Source organism: Drosophila persimilis, unplaced genomic scaffold, assembly GCF_003286085.1.
Source record: "Drosophila persimilis strain 14011-0111.01,24,50 unplaced genomic scaffold, DperRS2 tig00000677-arrow-arrow-pilon, whole genome shotgun sequence".
NCBI classification, from domain to species: domain Eukaryota; kingdom Metazoa; phylum Arthropoda; class Insecta; order Diptera; family Drosophilidae; genus Drosophila; species Drosophila persimilis.
In genome coordinates this window covers 840,140-859,062 of record NW_020825333.1, presented here as the reverse complement: position 1 = coordinate 859,062, position 18,923 = coordinate 840,140, and the positions used below count along the sequence as shown (strand labels likewise).

The 18,923-nt window shown below is 44.0% G+C and overlaps 2 pseudogenes; both read right to left on the bottom strand.

Moving 5' to 3' along the window:
* Positions 1–10,984: 10,984 nt before the first annotated feature.
* LOC6603985 lies at positions 10,985–13,123 on the bottom strand (annotated as a pseudogene).
* Positions 13,124–15,151: 2,028 nt separating this feature from the next.
* LOC113566372 lies at positions 15,152–17,004 on the bottom strand (annotated as a pseudogene).
* Positions 17,005–18,923: the final 1,919 nt, after the last annotated feature.

The window sequence follows — 18,923 nt, the reverse complement described above, 5'->3', positions numbered from 1 at the left end:
GTGTTTCACTGTCCTTGGTGATTCACTATCTCCGCTTACTTCAGTTCACTTAAATTAGTTTTGCAAATCGTATGTGCTTGCAGCACATAGGTTCTTTGGCGGATTTCACAATTTTATTAACGATTCCGGGATTACGTGATCACAGTAATTATAAATTACACAAGCTGACCATTACCGAAATATAGGTGTTAATTTTAAACGAAATCCTACCGACTGCGCCAGTTAAATATCCGCAACTCGATTCTAAGTTTTTTAACAAAGACTTTTATTTTACAACTTAAATATCTTTATGTCACAAGATTTAAATGAATTCCCCGACTTGACTTTGGGTCTGCTTGTCTCAAACGGAACTGATCTCTCTGCTGCTGGCTAGTTTCCATGAGCCCTTCTCTTGGAACTCCCGACTCTGGCTTCGGGCGTTGCTTTCCTCGGCTGCATCTTCGTGTCGGTGGCGTACGTGCCTGGATCGATATTTGGGGATGCGTCGGCTTTGATGAAAGGCATCCACTGCTGGCGATCGGTGTTGCATTACATGACGGAGCTAGGAATGTGATACTCCTTGGTTTTATGTCTAGCTTTGATTGGTCCTCATGAGTGGCGTGATTCTAAAGAATCGATTTCTCGAGAGTGGCGTGATTCTAATGTTGATGAAACAATGTGGTCCATTGTTTATATTATGGAGGGCCCTAGCTTGGAGTATGGGAAGAAACAGTTATTGATTCTTGAGTGGGGTCCTGTTACTTGTGTGGATGGGGTGGATGAATTGTACATAAACATAATGTGTATGGGATGTGGGGAATTATGGATATGTCACTATATATATTATTGATCAGCATCAATAGCCCAGTCGATTGAGTAATGTCTGTCCGTCCGTCTGTCCGTCCCTTTAAGCGCCTAGTTCTTAGAGACTATAAAAGCTAGAGCTATGACAACTTACTGTTACAAGTGTTTTTCAAAACTTCACCCAGCCCCCTTCCGCCTCACAAAATACGAAAATTGTTTCATCCACATTTTTGAAGTCAGGGGAAAATTAAAAACATAGAACTATAGAGAATTACTACTATATCTTCTAGACTGCAGAATCTGAGCCAGATCGTATTATTATTATGGCCAGAATGAAGAAAAATATTTTATTCTCTCTCGCCAGAGCGAGAGGTTTCCCTGCACTATGGTCTTGCACAACGTCTTACCAAGGGCACAAGCCTATCTGTAATCTCGCTGAATTTTGCTTCGCCAAATATCGACAAAGCGCATCAAGGCAAGGACCGACACACCGACTTCAACCTCGACAACACGAACCCATCAGATTCAACTTCAGTTCGCCATTACATACATAACCGTTCCAGATCGTTACCCGATTCCCCACATTTACGATTTTGCTGAACGTTCATATGGCAAAAACGTGTTTACTACACTAGACCTCGAACAACCATACTATCAAATAGCGATGGCCGAAGAGGACATCGAAAAGACAGTCGTATGCACACCGTTTGGGCTAATTGAATTTGTAAAAATGCCATTTACGTGTTTTGCTACATTGATGACATTCTCATAATATCTAACTCAATGGAGGAGTACACTCAACACGCGAACAATGTGTTGCAAATCTTACAAGCGCATAAACTTTGCATCAACGAGAAGAAGTGCTGTTTCGCACAACCTCAAGTGACATTACTGAGTTACACAGTCAACGGCAACGGAATTCAGCCTCCAGAGAATCGAGTGAAGTCAATTACTAAGTACACTCAGCCACAAACTATCTGCGAATTAGGTAATTTTCTTGGTATAGTTAACTATTACCACCGCTGCATACCTTTTGCATCAGAAATACAGGCGCCACTCAACGACACGCAGCATGAAGATAAACGACAAACGGTCAGTGCAGTGGACGCCAAGCTCGATCAAAGCATTCAAAAAATGCAAAAATAGTATAGCTAACGCCACAACCTTCGCTCACCCCAGTCTTAATGCAGAACTAAGTCTCACGTGTGACGCAAATTATACTGCCATTGGAGCTGTGCTGGAAGCTATTGAAACTGCTCAGGCAACGGACATCGAATTGCCTGACATTTTAAATGGAGAAACGTCTTTAAACCTACAAGCAATTCCAGATGACGAGGACATCATCTAATGCGATATGGCAACGGGAACGGCTTGACCATATATTTCGCAATCTTTGCAATTCCATGTGTTTTCAAACGCACACAGACTGTCTCACACAAGTGGCAGGTCAACTCTCAAACAAATCTCTCGAAAGTACGTTTGGCCGTCAATTCGTAAGAACGTTCTGGAGTATTCGAGGAATTGCCTTCCGTGCCAACGAGCCAAAATTCATAAGCACAACGCTCTAATTCCGGAAAAGATCACTGTCCCCGATGGAATGTTTGATCACGTACATCTAGACATTGTTGTGATGCCCTTGATTCACGGATACAGATATTGTCTGACAATTCCTAAGCTATTTCCATGCGGAAATCGAAAGCGCAGGACCAGAGTTGGTTGCTAAAATACTGGCTACACCAAAAATACCATTTTATTGGTGACGCGGAAAAGTGAGATTTCGGCTATAATAGGGGTGTACTCCATCGGTGCCACAGATTGATGATGCTGACGATCCCATTGACGAGGACGATAAAAAAGAAGATATAACGGTTGTATTCGCGGAACTGATAATCAACATTATAAAGTCCATTATTAGCCGCTGCATTCATGTGGGAGGTATTCAAGGTATCAGGAATGCGGGTGTCGCGACCTACGCATACGCATTAGTTCCTCCTGGTGGTGAGATGTAGATAATCGATCCTTCAACAAAGAATCCCTGATTACTACCACTACGTATCCAGGCATTGATACGTAAATTTTCTCCTATCATATGTGAAGGTGGAGTGCTGACAAGATCTGTACGAATTGCTTGGCAGAGTATCAGAGTCACAAAAAGTTTGGTTCACGATCTTCCATACGGCTAATGAGCTCCTGTTCTCCACATTTAAGAACAGCCTGCAGAATCTCTAGCATAGGAGCTGGTTAAAAAATTACTCTGCAGAACATGTAACAGTTGCGTTTTATCTAGTTGGTGCAGGACAGGTGAGGTGCTAATAACGGTAAATTCTTCTCGTAGGTACTGACATGCTTGTCTAAACACCCACGCGGAGCCATGGGGTTGGCAACCCCACTTTAAAATTGTTGGTAAAGTACCAAGGGACATCGAGTATTAAATCCTCACAGCCTTGCGCCAAAATATCAATCTCTAAAAACCGACCAATCTGGTAAAGCTCCATAGCTTCCTCTAGTGTCGTTGGACGCACTCTTCCTGTGTTGGTTAATGCATTTCCCCTAGTGATCCTGCCGACGTACCCGATCCAACACCGCGTAAAATCAGTGTCAAATCAATAATGTCCAGGTTAGCGGTATAATATTTCGTCTAATACAATTCGCGTGGGCACGTGAAAGGAACGTTCAACGCACTCCTCAATGTTGCGCGTTCGACGCGCAATTAAATCACAAAACGAGGGGCAACGTTTTGAGTTGCTGCGGAGACCGCAACTATACCTATATACCCGATACTTAGTCAGTATGGCTCTCCTCCGGCAGACGCCGCTATTATTGAACGACACGACAAAGAGTGCGTGCGAGAGAGACAGAAAATCAGTCTGAGCGTGTCGTCGGGCGCTGCGTAGCCACTGCAAATTAATTTCTTCCTTTTGCCTACAAAAATGATCCGATCTCGTTTCTTCAATATTGTGGATGCCACAGATTTTCTTCTTTTGTGGGACCGGAGGGGGGTGGGGCGAGATATACGTTTAACAGTGAGTTCGAACAGGAGTGTGAATACCACATTTGGTTGCTCTAGCCTTAATAGTCTCTGAGAATTGTGGATGCCCCAGATTTTCGTCCTTTGCGGTGGCGGAAGGCGGTGTGGCGAAATTTTGACATAAAACGGTCAAGTTCCGATATCACAGGAGTGTGTATACCAAATTTGGTTTCTCTAGCTTTTATAGTGTCTGAGATCCTTGAACTCATATTTTGCAATAAGCAAAGCCGACCATGAAACATGTGTGTGCGAGAAAGAATGGAATTGTTTTCTTGATTCTGGCTATAATAATTATACGATCTGGTTCTGATTTTGCATTCTAGAAGATATAGTCATCCTCTGCCATTCAACGTTTTCTGTTTTCTCGTATCTCTAAAATTGTGGATGCCACAGATTTTCGCGCTTTGTGAGGGCTTGTAAAAGTGACATATCACAGAAGTCTAGATATAAAATGTCGTTGCTCTAGCTCTTATAGTCTTTGAGCTCTAGGCGCTAATAGGGACGGACAGAGGGACAGACAGACAGGGCTCAATCGACTCGGCTATTGATGGTGATCAAGAATATATATACTTTATGGGGTCGGAAAAGATTCCTTCTGGACGTTACACACACCCATTTTCACCACAAATCTAATATACCCCAATACTCATTTGGAGTATCGGGTATAAAAAAACAAAATATAATCCTAATAATAATAACCTTTATAATAAAGTTTATGGGCCTTATGAAATTTTTGACTGATTTATGTATGTACAATGTCGGTTCGCTATCCAATTATGGCCATTATGGTTTGGGGGTATAGCTACATATGTGTTGAAGACTAAAGACTAGTTTTAATATAGTATATGGTTTGTTAGGGTATGATAGTTAGCTATGATTTTTTTCCAGGTTACAGTGCATGTCCCATTCGCCTTGCCACGCCTTGCAACGGCTTCTAATGGTCCTTCTCTGCGCTTATTGGGTGAAAGTAGAAATCTCTGGCGTGCTGCATCCGCAGCTTCTTGGCTTCGCCCACCCCTATCTCGGCTTGGCCATGCTGATCGAGCGCCGCTCCCCTTCTGCACTACGAGACGGCGTCGGCGCCTTCTTCCGTCCGCTTTGGATCTGGCTGGCTTGAAACCTGCATTTATGAATATACATATGTATATAACTTCAGCTGGCACTTCCAGACTATATGGTCCCATACATTTATGTTGTTTGTCTTGCTCAGTCTATTGGTGGAACTTGATAGAACGAAAAAACCTCGGCCAACCGCAGGGGAGCGATCTCACACTCCCAATTCGAGCCAGACGCTGAAAGATACACTACTTCAGTACCTCCCTTTCACTAGAGAGATATCTTTCTATATAAAATCTAAAACATCTGAAATATATGACCATATGACCAAGAGGTATCTTGAGTCTAGTTACTTTATACATTTCGACAGATTAAACGGGTAAAGCAAAACTTAAGTTAATGGTGGGTTGGATTTGGCAAGGAAGGTCAATTTATTGTGTGTTGCAATCTGCTAACTACTAGGGTCAACGAGTAACAAAGGTGCAAAAGGGTTGCAGATGTAATAAACAAATTACTTAAACTGGTTTTTTCTTCGCAAATACCAGAGATAATATGTATACATACTATCTAATTTTAAGCCCTTGCCGAAGAGAAAAATTCCGTAAGCTTTATTTAATAGTTTATTTTATTTATCTAGATTGTTAAATTACATTTTTGTTCAGAAAGGCATCCCAAAATAAAGTGCCCCGGATCTGGGCCCACTTGCAACCTCTATAAAAACCTGGGTGGTCCAGAGTTAAATGACCCAGGATCTGGGGGGTGTGATGTGGGCGATAACTGTCCATGACGCATCATATCAAATGGCGAACTAGAGCGCTGCACGAAGCGGTGATAGTTGCTTTGTGGCAGAGCGTGCTGAAATTAATGGAAAATTTTTATTTTATGATAAATACCGAGAAGGAAATACTTACGTGTATACTTCGCAAGGTCAGTGCACTTGGAACGTTACCAACTACGCGAGGGCTTGGACCATCCCCCAAATCTAATTGTAAACTTTCTGGCATGTCGTTATTGCTGCCGACGCTACGGCCGCTAGTATTTCCAGTATTATTCGACAAATGAAGCTGACCTAACGATGCGGTGGCCATAGCCTCATCCGGCATCATATCTGAAAGATGACTATTTCCAGAGTCCAAAGCACATGCGCCGTTCTCAACACTCATATCCAAGCCTAAGCTATTTCCATGCGGAAATCGTAAGTTCTCTTCAGTTATTAACGCCGGCAGTTCATTTCGTGGAAGCGCTGACGCTGAAATACGTGCATAGCTACATTGAAGCGCAGGACCAGAGTTGGTTGCTAAAATACTGGCTACACCAAAAAGACCATTTGATTGGTGACGCGGAAAAGTGAGATTTCGGCTATAATAGGGGTGTACTCCATCGGTGCCACAGGTTGATGATGCTGACGATCCCATTGACGAGCACGATAAAAAAGAAGATATAACGGTTGTATTCGCGGAACTGATTATCAACATTATAAAGTGCAGAATCTCTAGCTTAGGAGCTGGTTAAAAAATTACTCTGCAGAACATGTAACAGTTGCGTTTTATCTAGTTGGTGCAGGACAGGTGAGGTACTGACATGCTTGTCTAAACACCCACGCGGAGCCATGGAGTTGGCAACCCCACTTTAAAATTGTTGGTAAAGTACCAAGGGACATCGAGTATTAAATCCTCACAGCCTTGCGCCAAAATATCAATCTCTAAAAAACGCCCAATCGCCCAAATCAGTGTCAAATCAATAATGTCCAGGTTAGCGGTATGATATTTCGTCTAATGCAATTCGCGTGGGCACGTGAAAGGAACGTTAAACGTGTAGGGAAGCGATCCTGGGCTGGGGTACATATCTCAGTCTACTCCAGGGTCGAAATTACAGTAATATTTATAACTTGCCGGGACTCCGTATTTCGGACCGACGATGGGGGACGGGGCAGCAGTCCCGCGGACGGGAGCGATCGTAGCGTGGGACGTGGCAGTTGGTTTCACCGAGAGCACTCCGGTGATCGCCGAATAGCGCCTTCAGGAGCCCACCGAACTCAGAATCAATACGGAGGTCTTTACTATGCGATAATACCGACAAGTGTCGCCGAGAGTACCTAGGCTATCGCCGGACAGTACTTACGGGACCCCGCCGGCCTGAGAGATACTACGAAGCGGAAAGGGAGACTTTGCTATGCGGAAATACCGACAAGTATCGCCGAGAGTACCTAGGCTATCGCCGGACGGTACTTACGGGACCCTGTCGGCCTAAGAATTACTACGAGGGTCAGGGATATCGACAAGCATCACCGAGAGTGCCTAGGCAATCGCCGGATAGCACTTACGGGACACTGTCGAACTAAGAATTACCACGGGGGGTCAGGGATATCGACAGGCATCGCCGAGAGTGCCTAGGCAATCGCCGGATAGCACTTACGGAACGCTGTCGAACTAAGAATTACTACGAGGGTCGGGGATACCGGCAAGCATCGCCGAGAGTGCCTAGGCACTCACGGGACACTATCGGGCTAAACATTACTGCGAAAGTCTTTATCATACAGGGCAGATATCGCCGAGAGGGCTTAAGCAATCGCCGGACAGCCCCTTCGGGATCCAGGGAACTACGGGGATCAGGCGAGACACCAACAGGCGTCACCGGGAGCGCTTATACGATCGTCGAATAGCGGCTTCGGGTCCCTGCGGGGTCACAAACTACTGGAGGGAATCATGCGGAGGGAACGCCGACAGGTGTCACCGAGAACGCCTAGGCAATCGCCGGACAGCGGCCTCAGGATCCTGTCGGTCTACGAACTGCGGGATGGAATCACGCAGACTCGGGCAAGAGGCGGGAGGAAGGGCAGAGAAGATGAAGCCCCGGGCCTCCAGGTTCCCTAGTGTATAGATTGTTGGTGGTCGGGCTATGTTTCTGTTATATTCGTTACATTTCACTTTATTCTTTCTTGGTTCCCTACCTATCGCACCGCTCCGCAGCCCGTATACACGTCTAGAGACTAGCTTACCCCTGAACTCCCACGCTTGTACTCGTCGAAAGCCTCCTCTTCCCCGTGGGTGCAGCGTAGATGCATGATCTCCTCTCCGTAAGTGTAGTATCGATGCAGGGTCTTCTCCCCGTAGGCGCAGCGTCGATGTAGGATCTTCTCCGTGTCACTGATAGCGTTGGCGTGGATCCGGACCGCCACGTGTTTTTACTTTTTCCAAGCCACTCGAATTTTTCCGCGAACACGTCCGACTCCTACGACTGCTCCCAATCGAATTACCTATGCACGTTTTTTTTCCTCCAGGCTCAGAGCTCTCCCGATCCAGCGTCAGCGTGGGCGGTCAGCGTCGTCCTTCTTGCGGCAGCAGAGGGCTGGCGCCGTCGTTCGGCGTCTACGCTGCGCCGGTGACTTTTGTCTCTCTCGTTTTCGCTGCTGGAGCGTAGTTACTCGGTTTTGGTTTTTTCCGCGTTTCTCTTCTGCCGTTGCTGCTGTGGGCTTACCGTTTCGGCGCTTCGTTGCTGCGTCGACGCTGGCGGCTTATCTTTTCGGCGCTTCTCGTCTTCGGCCGTCGCTGAATTGATGCTGTTGGCTACCGTTTCGGCTCTTGGTGTATTCCTCTCTCGCTTTGGCTTCCGCTGCGTTGTTGTCGTTAGGTTTCGGTTCTTGGTGTATTCCTTCCCGTTGCTGTGTCGGTGTCTCTCCCTCTTTGGCTGCTGCTGCGTCGTTGTCGTTGAGTTTCTGCTTTCTCGGTGTATTCCTCACCGTCATTGGCTGCTGCTGCGTCGTTGTTGCTGGTTTTTGGTTCTCAGTGTTTTCCTCGCCTCCCTTTGGCCGTCGCTGCGTCGTTGTTGTTGGGTTTGGTTCTGAAAATCTTAATTCTAATAAAGTAGGTCCGGATCCCTCCAATGCGAAAATGCCGGCGAGTTGATGGGCGGAAAAATGTGGGTGGAGCGTACGCTCCCTCATAAACGCACTCATCAATGTTGCGCGTTCGACTCGCAATTAAATTACAAAACGGGGGGCAACGTTTTAAGTTTCTGCGGAGACCGCACCTCTACCTTTATACCCGATACTTAGTCAGTATGGCTCTCCTCCGGCAGACGCCGCTATTATTGAACGACACGACAAAGAGTGCGTGCGAGAGAGACAGAAAATCAGTCTGAGCGTGTCGTCGGGCGCTGCGTAGCCACTGCAAATTAATTTCTTCCTTTTGCCTACAAAAATGATCTGATCTGATTCAGATTCAGCAATCTGATAAATATGGTCATTCTCTATGATTTTGCGTTTTTAGTTTTCTCGTTTCTTCAATATTGTGGATGACACAGATTTTCCTCTTTTGTGGGAGCGTAAGGGGGTGCGGCGAGATATACGTTTAACAGTGAGTTCGAACAGGAGTGTGGATACCAAATTTGGTTGCTCTAGCCTTAATAGTCTCTGAGATTTGTGGATGCCCCAGATTTTTGTCCTTTGCGGGGGCGGAAGGCGGTGTGGCGAAATTTTGACACAAAACGGTCAAGGTCCGATATCACAGGAGTGTGTATACCAAATTTGGTTTCTCTAGCTTTTATAGTATCTGAGATCCTTGAACTCATATTTTGCAATAAGCAAAGCCGACCATGAAACCTGTGTGTTAGAGAAAGACAGAGAGAGAAAGAATGAAATTGTTTTCTTGATTCTGGCTATAATAATTATACGATCTGGTTCTGATTTAGCATTCTAGAAAATATAGTCATCCTCTGCGATTCAACGTTTTCTGTTTTCTCGCATCTCTATAATTGTGGATGCCACAGATTTTCGCCCTTTGTGAGGGCTTGTAACAGTGACATATCACAGAAGTCTAGATATAAAATGTCGTTGCTCTAGCTCTTATAGTCTTTGAGCACTAGGCGCTAATAGGGACGGACAGAGGGACAGACAGACAGGGCTCAATCGACTCGGCTATTGATGGTGATCAAGAATATATATACTTTATGGGGTCGGAAACGATTCCTTCTGGACGTTACACACATCCATTTTCACCACAAATCTAATATACCCCAATACTCATTTTGAGTATCGGGTATAAAAAAACCAAATATAATCCTAATAATAAAACCCTTTATAATAAAGTTTATGGGCTTTATGAAATTTTTAACTGATTTATGTATGTACAATGTCGGTTCGCTATCCAATTATGGCCATTATGGTTTGGGGGTATAGCTACATATGTGTTGAAGACTAAAGACTAGTTTTAATATAACCATATACTGGTTTGTTAGGGTATGATAGTTAGCTATGATTTTTTTCCAGGTTACAGTGCATGTCCCATTCGCCTTGCCACGCCTTGCAACGGCTTCTAATGGTCCTTCTCTGCGCTTATTGGGTGAAAGTAGAAATCTCTGGCGTGCTGCATCCGCAGCTTCTTGGCTTCGCCCACCCCTATCTCGGATTGGCCATGCTGAACGAGCGCCGCTCCCCTTCTGCGCTACGAGACGGCGTCGGCGCCTTCTTCCGTCCGCTTTGGATCTGGCTGGCTTGAAACCTGCATTTATGAATATACATATGTATATAACTTCAGCTGGCACTTCCAGACTATATGGTCCCATACATTTATTTTGTTTGTCTTGCTCAGTCTATTGGTAGAACTTAATAGAACGAAAAAACCTCGGCCAACCGCAGGGGAGCGATCTCACACTCCCAATTCGAGCCAGACGCTGAAAGATACACTACTTCAGTACCTCCCTTTCACTAGAGAGATATCTTTCTATATAAAGTCTAAAACATCTGAAATATATGAGCATATGACCAAGAGGTATCTTCAGTCTAGTTACTTTATACATTTCGACAGATTAAACGGGTAAAGCAAAACTTAAGTTAATGGTGGGTTGGATTTGGCAAGGAAGGTCAATTTATTGTATGTTGCAATCTGCCAACTACTAGGGTCAACGAGTAACAAAGGTGCAAAAGGGTTGCAGATGTAATAAACAAATTACTTAAACTTGTTTTTTCTTCGCAAATACCAGAGATAATATACATACTTATACATACTATCTAATTTTAAGCCCTTGCCGAAGAGAAAAATTCCGTAAGCTTTATTTAATAGTTTATTTTATTTATCTAGATTGTTAAATTACATTTTTGTTCAGAAAGGCATCCCAAAATAAAGTGCCCCGGATCTGGGCCCACTTGCAACCTCTATAAAAACCTGGGTGGTCCAGAGTTAAATGACCCAGGATCTGGAGGGTGTGATGTGGGCGATAACTGTCCATGACGCATCATATCAAATGGCGAACTAGAGCGCTGCACGAAGCGGTGATAGTTGCTTTGTGGCAGAGCGTGCTGAAATTAATGGAAAATTTTTATTTTATGATAAATACCGAGAAGGAAATACTTACGTGTATACTTCGCAAGGTCAGTGCACTTGGAACGTTACCAACTACGCGAGGGCTTGGACCATCCCCCAAATCTAATTGTAAACTTTCTGGCATGTCGTTATTGCTGCCGACGCTACGGCCGCTAGTATTTCCAGTATTATTCGACAAATGAAGCTGACCTAACGATGCGGTGGCCATAGCCTCATCCGGCATCATATCTGAAAGATGACTATTTCCAGAGTCCAAAGCACATGCGCCGTTCTCAACACTCATATCCAAGCCTAAGCTATTTCCATGCGGAAATCGTAAGTTCTCTTCAGTTATTAACGCCGGCAGTTCATTTCGTGGAAGCGCTGACGCTGAAATACGTGCATAGCTACATTGAAGCGCAGGACCAGAGTTGGTTGCTAAAATACTGGCTACACCAAAAAGACCATTTGATTGGTGACGCGGAAAAATGAGATTTCGGCTATAATAGGGGTGTACTGCATCGGTGCCACAGATTGATGATGCTGACGATCCCATTGACGAGGACGATAAAAAAGAAGATCCAACGGTTGTGTTTCCCGGAACTGAGCCAGTAGCCGCTGGTGATGGCGGTGGGCTTTGATCTTCATCTTCAAGCAAATTGTCCTCGCCTTGAGTAGTGGACGCAACTCCACCCGGATTTTCTTTGTGAACATCATCACTTTTCTAGCTGGATTGGTGTGAGCTTTCCAGAATATCAGATAATTCCCTCACGACCCGAAGCCGAATTTGTAGTTCAATTTCATGTTTTGATGAAAGTGGCAGTAGCAATGCACGCTGGCACATAGGTGACTGGCGAAGTTTATTTTCGCGTTTACGCATTGCCAATAAAGTTTGGTTATCCGGTGCTGGTATAACAGCCGACCCTACCATCATGTCAATATTTTCATGAATAGCACCACGATTAACAGCACTACAAAGTCCATTATTAGCCGCTGCATTCATGTGGGACACCATATTCAAGGTATCAGAAATATCTGGCGGGTTTCGCGACCTACGCATACGCATTAGTTCCACCTGGTGGTGAGATGAAGATAATCGATCCTTCAACAAGGCCTTTACTTCCTCAAAATACGGCATAAAGAGACGTGGTCTTACAAAGAGTCCCTGATTACTACCACTACGTATCCAGTCATTGATACGTAAATTTTCTCGTTCATCTCCAATCATATGTGAAGGTGGCGTGCTGACAAGACCTCGACGAATTGCTTGGCCGAGTATCTCACTATGTGGTGGTAAAACATGGTCTATGCGCACTAAAGGCAATAATTCTGCGATGATGTCTCGCAGCTCTACATCACTCAAATCACGTTTTTTTTACGCCCTTGCGAGCAACTGAGTGAGCTGTGTGTGACAACAAGTTTGGTTCACGATCTTCCATATGGCGATTGAGCTCCTGTTCTCCCCATTTAAGAACAGCCTGCAGAATCTCTAGCTCAGAAGCTTGTAAAAAATTACTCTGCAGAACATGTAACAGATGCTTTTTATGTAGTTGGTGCAGGACAGGTGAGGTGCTAATAACGGTAAATTCTTCTCGTAGGTACTGACATGCTTGTCCAAACACCCACGCGGAGCCATGGGGTTGGCAACCCCACTTTAAAATTGTTGGTAAAGTACCAAGGGACATCGAGTATTAAATCCTCACAGCCTTGCGCCAAAATATCTATCTCTAAAAACCGACCAATCTGGTAAAGCTCCATAGCTTCCTCTAGTGTCGTTGGACGCACTTTTCCTGTGTTGGTTAAGGCATGCATTTCCCCTAGTGATCCTGCCGACGTACCCGATCCAACACCGCGTAAAATCAGTGTCAAATCAATAATGTCCAGGTTAACGGTATAATATTTCGTCTAATACAATTCGCGTGGGCACGTGAAAGGAACGTTCAACGCACTCATCAATGTTTACAAATTATCAATACATCAATTAAATTACAAAACGAGGGGCAACGTTTTGAGTTGCTGCGGAGACCGCAACTATACCTATATACCCGATACTTAGTCAGTATGGCTCTCCTCCGGCAGACGCCGCTATTATTGAACGACACGACAATGAGTGCGTGCGAGAGAGACAGAAAATCAGTCTGAGCGTGTCGTCGGGCGCTGCGTAGCCACTGCAAGTTAATTTCTTCCTTTTGCCTACAAAAATGATCCGATCTCGTTTCTTCAATATTGTGGATGCCACAGATTTTCTTCTTTTGTGGGAGCGGAGGGGGGTGGGGCGAGATATACGTTTAACAGTGAGTTCGAACAGGAGTGTGAATACCACATTTGGTTGCTCTAGCCTTAATAGTCTCTGAGATTTGTGGATGCCCCAGATTTTCGTCCTTTGCGGGGGCGGAAGGCGGTGTGACGAAATTTTGACATAAAACGGTCAAGTTCCGATATCACAGGAGTGTGTATACCAAATTTGGTTTCTCTAGCTTTTATAGTGTCTGAGATCCTTGAACTCATATTTTGCAATAAGCAAAGCCGACCATGAAACCTGTGTGTGCGAGAAAGAATGAAATTGTTTTCTTGATTCTGGCTATAATAATTATACGATCTGGTTCTGATTTTGCATTCTAGAAGATATAGTCATCCTCTGCCATTCAACATTTTCTGTTTTCTCGTATCTCTAAAATTGTGGATGCCACAGATTTTCGCCCTTTGTGAGGGCTTGTAACAGTGACATATCACAGCAGTCTAGATATAAAATGTCGTTGCACTAGCTCTTATAGTCTTTGAGCACTAGGCGCTAATAGGGACGGACAGAGGGACAGACAGACAGGGCTCAATCGACTCGGCTATTGATGGTGATCAAGAATATATATACTTTATGGGGTCGGAAACGATTCCTTCTGGACGTTACACACATCTATTTTCACCACAAATCTCCACAATACTCATTTTGAGTATCTGGTATAACAAAACCAAATATAATCCTAATAATAATAACCTTTATAATAAAGTTTATGGGCTTTATGAAATTTTTGACTGATTTATGTATGTACAATGTCGGTTCGCTATCCAATTATGGCCATTATGGTTTGGGGGTATAGCTACATATGTGTTGAAGACTAAAGACTAGTTTTAATATAGTATATGGTTTGTTAGGGTATGATAGTTAGCTGTTTTTTTTCCAGGTTACAGTGCATGTCCCATTCGCCTTGCCACGCCTTGCAACGGCTTCTAATGGTCCTTCTCTGCGATTATTGGGTGAAAGTAGAAATCTCTGGCGTGCTGCATCCGCAGCTTCTTGGCTTCGCCCACCCCTATCTCGGATTGGCCATGCTGAACGAGCGCCGCTCCCCTTCTGCGCTACGAGACGTCGTCGGCGCCTTCTTCCGTCCGCTTTGGATCTGGCTGGCTTGAAACCTGCATTTATGAATATACATATGTATATAACTTCAGCTGGCACTTCCAGCATATGGTCCCATACATTTATTTTGTTTGTCTTGCTCAGTCTATTGGTGGAACTTAATAGAACGAAAAAACCTCGGCCAACCGCAGGGGAGCGATCTCACACTCCCAATTCGAGCCAGACGCTGAAAGATACACTACTTCAGTACCTCCCTTTCACTATAGAGATATCTTTATATATAAAATCGAAAACATCTGAAATATATAACCATATGACCAAGAGGTATCTTGAGTCTAGTTACTTTTTACATTTCTACAGATTAAACGGGTAAAGCATTCGACGACTTAAGTTTATGGTGGGTTGGATTTGGCAAGGAAGGTCAATTTATGGTGTGTTGCAATCTGCCAACTACTAGGGTCAACGAGTAACAAAGGTGCAAAAGGGTTGCAGATGTAATAAACAAATTACTTAAACTTGTTTTTTCTTCGCAAATACCAGAGATAATATACATACTATCTAATTTTAAGCCCTTGCCGAAGAGAAAAATTCCGTAAGCTTTATTTAATAGTTTATTTTATTTATCTAGATTGTTAAATTACATTTTTAGTTTAATTTTTGTTCAGAAAGGCATGCCAAAATAAAGTGCCCCGGATCTGGGCCCACTTGCAACCTCTATAAAAACCTGGGTGGTCCAGAGTTAAATGACCCAGGATTTGGAGGGTGTGATGTGGGCGATAACTGTCCATGACGCATCATATCAAATGGCGAACTAGAGCGCTGCACGAAGCGGTGATAGTTGCTTTGTGGCAGAGCGTGCTGAAATTAATGGAAAATTTTTATTTTAGGATAAATACCGAGAAGGAAATACTAGCGTGTATACTTCGCAGGGTCAGTGCACTTGGAACGTTTCCAACTACGCGAGGGCTTGGACCATCCCCCAAATCTAATTGTAAACTTTCTGGCATGTCGTTATTGCTGCCGACGCTACGGCCGCTAGTATTTCCAGTATTATTCGACAAATGAAGCTGACCTAACGATGCGGTGGCCATAGCCACATCCGGCATCATATCTGAAAGATGACTATTTCCAGAGTCCAAAGCACATGCGCCGTTCTCAACACTCATATCCAAGCCTAAGCTATTTCCATGCGGAAATCGTAAGTTCCCTTCAGTTATTAACGCCGGCAGTTCATTTCGTGGACACGCTGACGCTGAAATACGTGCATAGCTACACTGAAGCGCAGGACCAGAGTTGGTTGCTAAAATACTGGCTACACCAAAAAGACCATTTGATTGGTGACGCGGAAAAGTGAGATTTCGGCTATAATAGGGGTGTACTCAATCGGTGCCACAGATTGATGATGCTGACGATCCCATTGACGAGGACGATAAAAAAGAAGATCCAACGGTTGTGTTTCCCGGAACTGAGGCAGTAGCCGCTGGTGATGGCGGTGGGCTTTGATCTTCATCTTCAAGCAAATTGTCCTCGCCTTGAGTAGTGGACGCAACTCCACCCGGATTTTCTTTGTGAACATCATCACTTTTCTAGCTGGATTGGTGTGAGTTTTCCAGAATATCAGATAATTCTCTCACGACCCGAAGCCGAATTTGTCGTTCAATTTAATGTTTTGATGAAAGTGGCAGTAGCAACAAATGAAGCAGATCGACTGAAACAAAGTTGAGAGAATGTTTGAAATAAACAAATCAAGGTGTTTGAAAAAACTGAAAAAGTTTCTAAGAATTTTTGAAATAAAACAAACAAGTTGAGGTAGTAAGCCCGTTGAAAGAACGGGGAACCTCATGGTCATTCATGGTATTGAAAAGATACTGAGAACGGTTACAATCGAGAGTTGTGCGATTGTAATATGAAAAAAGCCAATACAGTGCGCGGATCATCAGATGACGGTGATGCCACTACAACCAGTAGGGGAAAGCCCGAAAGGCGACCCTGTGAATAAGGATATTTGGGAATTCCGAATCGAATTTGCCGAAAAACCAACAAGCTATTCCCATGCAAATGGGAGGATCTGTGAACCCAAAACAAGCACGCTGGCACATAGGTGACTGGCGAAGTTTATTTTCGCGTTTACGCATTGCCAATAAAGTTTGGTTATCCGGTGCTGGTATAACAGCCGACCCTACCATCATGTCAATATTTTCATGAATATCACCACGATTAACAACACTACAAAGTCCATTATTAGCCGCTGCATTCATGTGGGACACCATATTCAAGGTATCAGGAATATCTGGCGGGTGTCGCGACTTACGCATACGCATTAGTTCCACCTGGTGGTGAGATGAAGATAATCGATCCTTCAACAAGGCCTTTACTTCCTCAAAATACGGCATAAAGAGACGTGGTCTTACAAAGAGTCCCTGATTACTACCACTACGTATCCAGGCATTGATACGTAAATTTTCTCGTTCATCTCCAATCATATGTGAAGGTGGCGTGCTGACAAGACCTCGACGAATTGCTTGGCCGAGTATCTCACTATGTGGTGGTAAAACATGGTCTATGCGCACTAAAGGCAATAATTCTGCGATGATGTCTCGCAGCTCTACATCACTCAAATCACGTTTTTTTACGCCCTTGCGAGCAACTGAGTGAGCTGTGTGTGACAACAAGTTTGGTTCACGATCTTCCATACGGCGAATGAGCTTCTGTTCTCCCCATTTAAGAACAGCCTGCAGAATCTCTAGCTCAGAAGCTTGTAAAAAATTACTCTGCAGAACATGTAACAGTTGCTTTTTATCTAGTTGGTGCAGGACATTTGAGGTGCTAATAACGGTAAATTCTTCTCGTAGGTACTGACATGCTTGTCTAAACACCCACGCGGAGCCATGGGGTTGGCAACCCCACTTTAAAATTGTTGGTAAAGTACCAAGGGACATCGAGTATTAAATCCTCACAGCCTTGCGCCAAAATATCAATCTCTAAAAACCGACCAATCTGGTAAAGCTCCATAGCTTCCTCTAGTGTCGTTGGACGCACTCTTCCTGTGTTGGTTAAGGCATGCATTTCCCCTAGTGATCCTGCCGACGTACCCGATCCAACACCGCGTAAAATCAGTGTCAAATCAATAATGTCCAGGTTAACGGTATAATATTTCGTCTAATACAATTCGCGTGGGCACGTGAAAGGAACGTTCAACGCACTCATCAATGTTTACAAATTATCAATACATCAATTAAATTACAAAACGAGGGGCAACGTTTTGAGTTGCTGCGGAGACCGCAACTATACCTATATACCCGATACTTAGTCAGTATGGCTCTCCTCCGGCAGACGCCGCTATTATTGAACGACACGACAAAGAGTGCGTGCGAGAGAGACAGAAAATCAGTCTGAGCGTGTCGTCGGGCGCTGCGTAGCCACTGCAAATTAATTTCTTCCTTTTGCCTACAAAAATGATCCGATCTCGTTTCTTCAATATTGTGGATGCCACGGATTTTCTTCTTTTGTGGGAGCGGAGGGGGGTGGGGCGAGATATACGTTTAACAGTGAGTTCGAACAGAAGTGTGAATACCACATTTGGTTGCTCTAGCCTTAATAGTCTCTGAGATTTGTGGATGCCCCAGATTTTCGTCCTTTGCGGGGGCGGAAGGCGGTGTGGCGAAATTTTGACATAAAACGGTCAAGTTCCGATATCACAGGAGTGTGTATACCAAATTTGGTTTCTCTAGCTTTTATAGTGTCTGAGATCCTTGAACTCATATTTTGCAATAAGCAAAGCCGACCATGAAACCTGTGTGTGCGAGAAAGAATGGAATTGTTTTCTTGATTCTGGCTATAATAATTATACGATCTGGTTCTGATTTTGCATTCTAGAAGATTATAGTCATCCTCTGCCGATTCAACAGTTTTCTGTTTTCTCGTATCTCTAAAATTGTGGATGCCACAGATTTTCGCCCTTTGTGAGGGCTTGTAACAGTGACATATCACAGAAGTCTAGATATAAAATGTCGTTGCTCTAGCTCTTATAGTCTTTGAGCACTAGGCGCTAATAGGGACGGACAGACGGACAGACAGACAGGGCTCAATCGACTCGGCTATTGATGGTGATCAAGAATATATATACTTTATGGGGTCGGAAACGATTCCTTCTGGACGTTACACACATCTATTTTCACCACAAATCTCCACAATACTCATTTTGAGTATCGGGTATAACAAAACCAAATATAATCCTAATAATAATAACCTTTATAATAAAGTTTATGGGCTTTATGAAATTTTTGACTGATTTATGTATGTACAATGTCGGTTCGCTATCCAATTATGGCCATTATGGTTTGGGGGTATAGCTACATATGTGTTAAAGACTAAAGACTAGTTTTAATATAGTGTATGGTTT